The sequence below is a fragment of the Nelumbo nucifera genome, chromosome 1 (genome assembly GCF_055504915.1).
Source record: "Nelumbo nucifera cultivar China Antique chromosome 1, China Antique-T2T, whole genome shotgun sequence".
NCBI classification, from domain to species: Eukaryota; Viridiplantae; Streptophyta; class Magnoliopsida; order Proteales; family Nelumbonaceae; genus Nelumbo; species Nelumbo nucifera.
Genome location: NC_142649.1, coordinates 206429906 through 206440620, shown reverse-complemented (window position 1 = coordinate 206440620; position 10715 = coordinate 206429906). Strand labels below are relative to the sequence as shown.

Sequence of the window (10715 nt, the reverse complement as noted above, 5' to 3'; positions counted from 1 at the left end):
ATACATATCGGTCTGTATCGGCTGATATGTATTCCAGGATCCCTTCGATATACCTTTATAGTGAGTGTATCGGGGTCTGACCGGTTCAGGGGGTGGGGGTCCTAAACCGGCCCTCTGAACCGATTGCACAAAAAAATAAAAAAAAAACAACAACAAAAAACCATACCGATTTATCAATATTTTAAAGCTTTCTCTTTTCATCTCTTTTATTAACTTTAAAAGTCTAAGAAATACATGATTACTTAAAACTATACTGAAATTAACTTTGACAATCGTATTTTATTTTTAAACAAAATCAATCACATTGATTAACAACCCTTTAGCTTAACGGTTTTTCTTTCAATGATGAAGTGCGCTAGGCCAATGTAAAACAATTATAACAAGGCTAATTAGGGCATATCGAAAAAGATTACGGCTCCACTTTGATTATTTTTGCTCTTTCCACGAATGCGCCAGTGTCTCTCCAAGTGAACAGGGAAGGACACGTTTTCAGGATGTATATATAACCTATATACTATTTGGGCTGAGGTTCAGACCTAGACGACTAGACCTGGTTATGTCTCTATCCTTGGGGCGGTCATAAGGACACTTGTGTATTATGGAAAGAGCAATAGAGCTGTCAATAGGTTGGGTTCGACCCGGATCGAGTCCTGCCTTCACCCGGGTAGGGAGGGTAGGGTTACCCTTATCGTATAGCTCATTAGTCATTACCGTAAAAAAAGGTTTTGTTCGACCTAGATTCAACCCATACATGCCTGGTCCAGGGTTTATAACCTAGAACCGGTCCTATTATTAATCTTCTTCCTCCTCTTCCAGCCTATACAATGGACAACCCGCCCCCTACTAGGGCTGCAAGTTGGGTCGGATTAGGTTGGGTTGAGGCCAACCCTAGTCCAACCCTAAGTGCTAAACCCCCAACCCTAACCTTAACTAAATTCCTTCAACTCTAACCCAACCCAACCCAACTCAACCCAAAGTCAATTTCGGGTTGGGTCTAATCCAACCTTCTTCCCATCCTTAAAAAACCTCATAGAATTTCTCGGTTTTAAATCTTAACTCAACTTTTACTACATATATATTAATCCTATGTTTCATTAGTATTTGTTTGTTGATGCTATATTTTTGTTCTTTCAGTACAAAAAAAAAAAAACAAGTGTTAGAAATGACTATAGTTTATTATGAGTTATGACTTACAATGGATCATTCTTGGGTGACAAACAACATAGAGGAGATGAAGAATAAAATTTTTAAAAAACATGAAATAATGTTATTAAGGTTTTAGTTTTTCTGGTTAGGATTAAGTGAAGTGATTATCTTAAAAGAAAGGGTAAAATACAAAAACCTCCCCTGAAATTTCTGACAATCATAAAAACCTCCCCTTTAGTTTCACTTTAACAAAATCCTCCCCTAAAATTTTAAAGAATTCAACAAAAACCTCCCTTCCGTAAAAAAATCCTCCCCTAAATTTTCCAAATACTCATTTTACCCTAGCTAAATTGGCAGCAACACATCCAAAACCGCTACTGTCTATCTCTTACCGTTAAATCTAATAACGTTGTTTGTCATCAGCCATGGTTTGATCAAATAGTTCACCATTCTGAGACATGGACTCTAGTATCGGTGCTGACACATGCTTCAATGCCTTGGGAGACTTAGCAACCATAGGCGCCGGTGTTGGAGCCATCGTTGGCATTGGCATTAGCGAAGCCTTGAATAACGCCTTGAGTAACAACACCTTGTCAATCTTGTAAATCGCTAAAGGATGCTGGTCTAGCAACATCCTCGTTGTCTTGGCTGTCACGATCTTCTCCAATTTTACCAACTCGTGCGTTGTTTTGAATTGTGGAATCATACTTATTGGCACCATCTATTGCTAACGTATTCACAACTCCGTTGTTTGACCTCAACATTTCCATGGAATGGTAAATAGGAATTCTGTGATGCAACAACAACAAATTCTTTCCATCTGCTGTTAGGTTCTTGTATTTGGGCATGAAGTCCTTAAACACCTGGTCAGTGGGGCAGAACACCGTTAACCCTCCTTCAATGTTGTTGTCAAATGTCTACTTAGCTTTGGAAGCCACTAGCGTATCTGCGAAAACCTTACAACCTCGCTTTGACATTAGAGATGTGAGGTTTAACTGGCTAGGGCCTAGAGTCGGGGCATCGTCTTCAGCGGATGCCATGACCTTGCCGTGGTTGGATTCGGCTCCAAAGCCGACCTTACTGCCTATGAGATTGGTGATGTTGACGAAGCTAGAAGCGTCGGGGGCAAAGCCAGTGGCCAGTGGCTTGGAACATGGTGGCAGTCAAGACCGTACCATTTGTCATTTGATGCTACTTCTGTGCACCAAAATAATCGAGAACATGAAGGGATAAGACGTTTTTGATAATTTGATGGTGTAAATGGAGAGGTGTTTGGATAGGAGGTCTGACATGCCGCCATTGTAGACTACACATACCATGATGGTCTCGCGTTGGTTGATCTCTATGATGAGTTGGTCTCGCATCGATGACCCTGACTAAGAGCAGGAGGAGAGAGGGTTATTGTTCCGGTGGCCATCGGGAAGAGCTGCATTATTTGAGTAGAATGAAAATACGGTGGCAGTTTTGGGTGTGTTGTTGTCGATTTTGTTAGGGTAAAATGGGTATTTGGAAAAAAAATGATGCATTGGTCTAACATTTTCCATCTGGATTAGTGATGGAAGGGAGGTTTTTGTTGAATTTTTTAAAAATTTAGGGGAGGATTTTGTTAAAGTGAAACTAAAGGGGAGATTTTTATGATTGTCAAAAACTTCACGGGAGGTTTTTGTATTTTACCCTAAAAGAAATACATGATATTATGTGGTGGGGGCTATACAAATATCATGCATCTAACCAAATCAATGTATGTTATATATTACATATAACATATATTTGTATATGACATGTACTATAGAGTCGGGTTCAGGTTGGGTCGGATTGGCTAAGGGGTCAACCCTAACCCAACTTGAAGTAAAGTCGGGTTCATGAATTTCAACCCTTACCCTAACCCAAACATCAACCCGACCCAACCCAACCCAACTTTTTCAGGTTGGGTTCGGGCCAACCCAGCCCAAATTGCAGCCTTACCCCCTACCCATAAGCTCCCACCTTAATGACAGTGGGATTTGATCCAAGCTTTCTACAACTAACCAAGGTTCAAAATATCGATACGTGTGGTATGCCGATAGTGGCAGTATATCGGACAATATCAATAGATTTTTTATGTTTTTAGTTTTTTTAGTCTAATTTAAAGGGACTGGTTTAAGGTCCATTCACCATCTGAACTGGACATTAGGGATATATCGAAAAGCCCCCGATAGAACACGTATCAATACTTTAAACCTTACAACCAATTAGAGATCTTACCAACTGAACCAGTTGGCATCGTCCATGCTATTATTAATCATGTTTTTTAAATTCCGTTCTAATCAGATAAGACCCGACTATACTGTCTTTAACTTGGTATTAATCATGTGCTCTTATAATTTCCCAATCCAAATAGCTGGAACTCAAGATATAGATCCAGCCCCGTGTAAGTAAATAGTTATTTTGTTGATGGTTTAATTATTTGGGTCAAATATGCCATTTCATAACGACATTAATGCAAAAAGTTTATAAAAATATAAAAATAAAAGAATATAAAAAGGGTAAAAGGATTTAACCTATGTTGAGTTTTTTAAAAAAGACTTAAAGATATGTTGTAGATCAACCCCATTAGACTTAAACCAATATTTTCGAACAGTTGTTGATTCAGGTGGTCGGACCATTTGGCCCGGGAACCATTCAGACAATTAGTTCTATTTTATCTCAAATTCTATCTTTAGCCAGAAACTATTGAATTGGTCAGTGATCTACTGATTCAGGCAATCGAACCGTCAATCCGTTCAACCGTTTTGATCATTTTTTTATTATTTCATTGGGATAAACCGACTGTTCAAACTAGATGATCAAATAGTCGACCTGGAAACCGGTGGCTAAAATGATTCCAATTCCGAATTGATTTTTAAAACCTTGACTTAAACATAACCCATCAACGAAACATCTTATGTAATAAGATGTTTGAATTATAATAAGGATGACCTTCACTTCTTTATTTGAAAAATTAGTGGTCAATAATTAGCCTAGAAAATATATGCTAAACTGTCGACCAATGCATATCCGATGTATTTTATAGTATCAGTTGGAGGAACAAATCTTTCTGCATAATTCTAACATCAATGTGGCTACTCTTTAAGCATTTTGGCTCATATAGGACTAAAACTTTTGAATTATTAAATCTAATTCTTTTAAAGATGCATCTACTTCTCAAAGACTCCTAATATAATATGGACTAGTCGTTTCAGATCTTTTAGTTTTGTATTTGTGTAGCTGATAACATAGTTGTTAAAACTTCCAGCATTAGAATCTATATAGACAAAATTCAGCTTGAATTGGGTGGGGCTTAATCAATCTCAAGATCCGTGTTAAAGCCTTACTTACCATTTTTACTAATGGTATATTTAAGCCAATTAATAAAAAAGTGTGTTTAAGTCTCTTCCCATTTAGAAAAATCCAATAATCTGTTAAATTATGGTTTTTAAAAACGAACTGGTGATCGAATCGGTCAGGGGTCTGGTTATCGGTTCGAACGGTCCAATCGTTTGACTCGAACGACTGGCCTGTTCTGACAAAAAAAATAAAAATTGAAAAGCGGTTAAAACCGTTCAAACGGTTTGAACAATTAACCAGCCGGTTCAACGGTTTGCTGACCAAAATCAACGGTTTTAAAGTAAAAAGCAGTTTAGAGAAAAACGAAACCAATCAGGTGACCAATTCCCAATTTTTCCGGTCTGACCGTTCGGTCTGGTCCAGTTTTGAAAACAGTGTGTTAAACGGATCAGATAGGTCAACAATTTAATTTTAACCGTCCGGACTGTTAAATTGTTGGTCGAATCAATGGGTTATTGGGTTTAATAATATGGTGGGTTAAAGGTTGACAAGTTGACCCAAACCGAAAGTGTGATTGAATCACTGGTCCAGCCAGCCAGGTCAACGATAGGTTAAAAACACCTCTAATCCATTTGTTTACACTGACTGAAGCCCTGGCGGAAAATTTAGGTCATTCGTATGCTTGGTCGGTTGGTCCGTTGGCCACAAGAAACAAGATGAAGATTTCTATACAGAGAATTGTTCCCAATGGTAAGGGAGAATGACTACTACTATTTTCTTAGTGGGATTTGTTTTCTTAGAAATCAAGGCAAAACATCTTGTTTCTCACCAGTTTCCTAGCTTCCTAGTAATTGCGACATCATCATAATTTTCCACTTATCTCTTTTATTAGCTTGGTCAGCTGGTTAAAATGGTAATGTATCAAGTTGATTTTGCTCAATGACCAGTTCTAGTTACCCAACGAACTTTAGTAGAATGAATGGATGAGCATCTATATATATAACTTAAAAGCAAAAGGCTTGCATTCAAATGAAATCTTTTTTTTTTTTATATAATTTAAATGAAATCTTATGATTTTATAATCTTTCCCTTTTCATGCTTTTAATTATTATTATTATTACAAATTTAATTAATTAGAATGATGCTATTGATTTAAAAAAAAAGCATAACCTGTCCTTTCTCTTTTTCTTTTTTCATATTTGATACTAAATATGTAATTATTTACAATGGTGCCTTTAGTAATTATTTATCAATGATGCTACTAAATTTTTACATTTTTCATATTTGTTAAAAATTGTCTTTATCTCTCATTTTATTTACAATCGGGTCATGTTGGGCCGTGTCATGTAGGCTGTACTTCCCTCCCTGGAATACTTTAGGGGGTTGGCCTGGCATAGCCCTCGGCCCGAGCCATGCGGGCTTGTGTCATGCCACGGGCTGGGTTGGTCCGCGGGCCAAGTCTTCGGTCAGGCCGGGCCAAGAACCGGGGTAATCCATTTTTTAAAAAATTTTGAAAAAAATAATGAAAAAGTTAACATAATTTAAAAAAGATAAAAAAATAAAAATTTTCTTAAAATTTTATTTTATATGAACTTTGATGTATACAATTGTTTATATATTCAATAATAAAATGAAATAATATAATAAAATTGAAAATAAAATTATATATATGGCCTGAGCTCGTGTGGGCCCGTGCCATGCCACGGGCTGGGCTGGTCTGTGGGCCAAGTCTTAGGCCAATCTGGGCCACAAACTGGGTTAATCCATGTTTTCCAAAAATTTTGAAGAAATAATGAAAAGTTTAACATAAATTAAAAAATAGAAAAAAATTAAAGAAGATTTTTAAAATTTTATTTTAGCCCAAGCCCACACGGGCCCGTGCTGTGCCACGGGCTGGGCTGGTCCACGGTTCAAGTCTTAGGCTAGGCCAGGCCAAGCCTGTTCATGGGCTCGGTAGCCCAATAGTTCAGCCATTAATTAAATAATTTGAGAAATCCTTTAGCAATCATGTGTTGATAATACATAAAGTTTTATTTATTTATTTACTTATTTTACTAAATTATTTACTTTGTTAATAATTTAAAAATTTAACAAATTATTATTGCTAGCAAAGTAAGACATAGAATCGTGTTTATATTTAACTATTTACAATTATTCCACTACATAAAACAAAAATACAATGACAAAATTCATCTCTCCCTCTTTAACTCTACTGTTCGATGGTCGTGATTATTTATTTATTGTTTTATTTTATTAAATTAAATATATTATTATCCATAATTTTTATTTATTTTAAATAGATCTTTTTTCCAATAAACTTTTAATTAAAAAAAAATTTAACTTTTGCAATTTTTTTCCTAAGACTGCATTTGTTTGAGGTGTAAATTCAAATTTTACACCATGGAAAAATGTGAACCGGTTTAGTGATCGATGGAAATTGGGACCAGTTGATTTTGAAAATTTACATGGATCATGTTTGGTTTTCTATGGTGTAAATTTTTAAACTGGGTCTCGACAGAAAAAGGTGAACAATGCAGTGAATCTTACGCAGTGCTTTAATGCGTACATCAGCAGGATTTGTGTTGATACGCTGCTCACCACCGCCAGAACTTTGATATGCCAGAACTGGGTCTTGATGGAACTCTGATACGCCGCTCACCGCCGCCGGAACTCTAATATGCCAGAACTAGGTCTTGATGGAACTCTGATATGCCACTCGCTACTCAACTCTCACCTCTCACCGCTCACTGATAATGTTGAATCCTAGTCTGTTTATCGGTGAGGGGGATTGCAAGATTTGCGTTGATATGCCGCTTGCCACTCACTGCTCACTGATATGCCAGAGCTGGAGAAGATTGCAGGATTTGTGTTATCGCTGTTGGGAGTTCTGTGTTCTTCGGACTAAGACAGTGAACAGGGCAAGTCGTAGGTAGGAGAAGAAGGAATAGAAGGAGAGAGAGAGAGAGGCCGGAGAGGGAGCGGAAAAGGGATCCGGCTGGAGGTGGGGGATGCCATCGTTGCACTGGTTCACTCTCTTCTTCGATCGAACAAAGGCATGCAGCCATTAGACAGAAGAGATGCGAGGTAACCGTTGAATAGAGAGGAAGGTAAAGTTTTACATTGATTTTATCGATATAAACTTTCCACTGATTTTCGATGAATATTTGGACAAGAATAGACATTTACACTGATTGATGAAGTATATTAACACCTCTACCAAATGCCTTTAAAATCAAACCGAGGTGTAAAATTTACTCCGGTTCGATTTTACACCTCTACCAAACGCAGCCTATATAATTTACTTTTGATAAACTATTTATCATCATGTTTTGTTCATGCAACTCAGGCTCCAGCCCTATTATATAGATAAAAAGGTTTGAAAAGAAAAAGAAGACAAAAAAGCACATGCATTCCACTAAATTTAAGTGGTTTCCCAAAAAGCCACTTTCTAGAATTCCATAGATGGAGCAATAAATCCATAGAGAGAGAAAAATAAAAGGATTAAAGGAACAAAGTTCATGTAACAAGTAAAATTCACGAGCAAATCTGCTCAGAATTGGTTAGTTCATTGTTAAGAGAGTCCCACTATGGGTCTATGGCCTTGTATGGATTATGACTGCCGCTTCTGAAGGCCATGTCCCATTGCGATTTCAGAGATTACTACTTCACTTTGGATGCTGGATTGATGGCTGCTTGTCCTAGAATGTGTCAGTTGTATGTCCCAACTTTCTATGTTTATCAAGTGCTGGAATGACGTGTTATTCCCTGATGTATCCTCCTGTCTTTCCAATGGAATGTGAATGTCCTTGTGTGCTCCCAGTGACCCTTATCTATCCAAGAGACAGATCTCTCTCTCTCACTCACTCAGTTGCATATGCAACGAAAGATGGTTTTCACTTTTCATCTACAAAGAGCCATGGGGCTAAAGTGATCATATTAAACAATAAATTTGTATGAAATATGGCAAATGTAATAGGTCTGAAACACACAATTGCCAAACACCCTTCTAATTACGTAATAGTTAAGAATGATCTCCAGGTTCAAAATATCGATATAGGCTGCCAGTAGGGGTGTATTGGTTTGTATTGTTGCTTGTCCCTTTTTTTTTAGTTTTTCTTTTCCAACTGGTTGAGAGCGTCGGTTTAAGGCTCTTTTACCCCCTGAACCAGAATAGACTCGAAGCACTCCCCTATAAGGATGTACGAATACGATACGTATCAACTAATACAGTCTAATACTTGTTGAAATTTTGAACCTTAGTCCGTGATAACGGATAATACTTGCACACAAGCAAATTAAACATAAATAAAGGGGTAAACATCATTTAGTGGAGATGCAACTTCTTTAAGGGCAAAACATCGGAATTCCTATAAAACTTTCATGACAAAGGGAGGGAAATTTTTCTTGATATTACATTATCCATTGAATTAGAAATACATTTCCTCTCTCCAAGCCCATGCCATGAATCATTTACTTGGATTCTTGAACAAAATTTCGGAACAAAAGCTGGCCAGACTTCGCCACTGCTATCTTCTTGAATTGATAAACCAGAATCCCCATACTAGAAAGCTTTCCATATCATGCTTCCCCCCTTTCCTCTTTTAAGTCCACATCCATCCTTTTCTTAGGATTTGTTTGGTTCACAGTCAGAATTAGAATCAAAATCGAAATCTTTCGGAATTGAAATTGGATGGTCCATTTTTATAATCTATTTGGTTCAGATAAGAATAGGAATAGAAATTAAAATAAATAGGAATGGAAATTCATTTCCAATAAAAGGTCAGGGAATGACCATTTCCTTAAATGAAAAAATGACATTCTAACAGGAACGAAAATGAATTTCCAATTCCACCCAACCAAACAGCCCGCAAACCCAACAGACCCTTAGTTTGGCACCAGCCTCAGACAGTAACCAGCAGAGGCCATAGCAATGTCATTTCTGCTTGGCAGGAGGAGAGTGGTGGCTAGCTGACCTATTGCTTGATCAACAGCCTTCAATACCTTGACCCTGAAAATACTTGCCTTATTATCACAGCCCACATCATCTATTGCTGCTGGCAATTGGAAAGTTAATATTACTCCTTTGCATCAATTTTCTCTGACCCAGACTTCACTATACCTGTTTGGGAGAGCTTAAACCTTGCTCGAGGCTTCATTAGCTGAGCTGCTTTGAAGAAGCCCCCGAAAGAAGTCTCAACTACAGCCATAGCCCATATTAGTGTGGATGGACCACTGTTTTTAAAATCAGACCGGACGGGACGGTCGGACCGGAAAAACCAGGAACCGGTTATATGATTGGTTCTGTTTTCCTCTAAAACCGCTTTTCCCCCCAAAACCATTGATTTTGGTCAGTAAATCACTGAACTGGCCGGTTAATCGTTCGAACCGTTCAAATGGTTTTGACTATTTTCAATTATTTTATTTTATTTATTTATTTGTCAGAACGGGCTGGTCGTTCGGGTCGAACCATTGGACCGTTCAAACTGGTAACCGGACCCCCGACCGATTCAGTCACTGGTTCGTTTTTAAAAACCATGAGATGGACAATAGTCATTTTGGGCTCTTCTGATTTTTTCACCAAACATAGCTTACAGACTTTTTGGGCCAGCCCCAACTCATAAAGCCCAACAACGTGAAAGCCTTCCTAAGGCAAGTGTTGGATCATGTAATTTATCAAAAAACCTCTCCCTTTATTAATTCCCACCTGTCACCACAAACAATAAGGCTGTGTTTGGTTTGAAGGAAGAAGTTGGGAAAGGCAGGGAAACCTATACAAGGTTTGTAAAGGTTTCCCTACATTTCCCTTCCTTTCCCTACCTTTTCCTTCAAACCAAACATAGCTTAAAGGAAAAAAAAAAACTTTAGTTTGTATTTGGTTTATCTCTGTTTCTTATATAAACCAAACAGAGCCCAATGGTTGTCTTAATAATAGTTTTTAAACAAAATCCTAGAGCTGCATCTATCCAGTTCATTTTTTGCGCTTACATGTTTGACCAATGTTCTTTTACATCGATGGATTTTTGTCTCTACACCTCAAACAAACACAGCCTAGAGGGGTTCGGCTTCAGTCAAAGCTTGATGGGTTCAAACACCATTTGAACATTATGAGAGAACGACACGCGTCCATAACCACGTGTGCATTCTATATTCGTGCGGGGATGGTAAACGGGCATTTATCATGAATGCCGTCAGCCATCCCTCATCCAAAGTGTTTTTGCGAAACCCATCCCCCTGTTCTGCTATCCTCTCCAACCGGCGAAGAC

General features: G+C 37.8%; 1 pseudogene; it reads right to left on the bottom strand.

The window, feature by feature from the left end:
- Positions 1-1527: 1527 nt before the first annotated feature.
- LOC148804407 (fasciclin-like arabinogalactan protein 1 pseudogene) lies at positions 1528-2510 on the bottom strand (annotated as a pseudogene).
- Positions 2511-10715: the final 8205 nt, after the last annotated feature.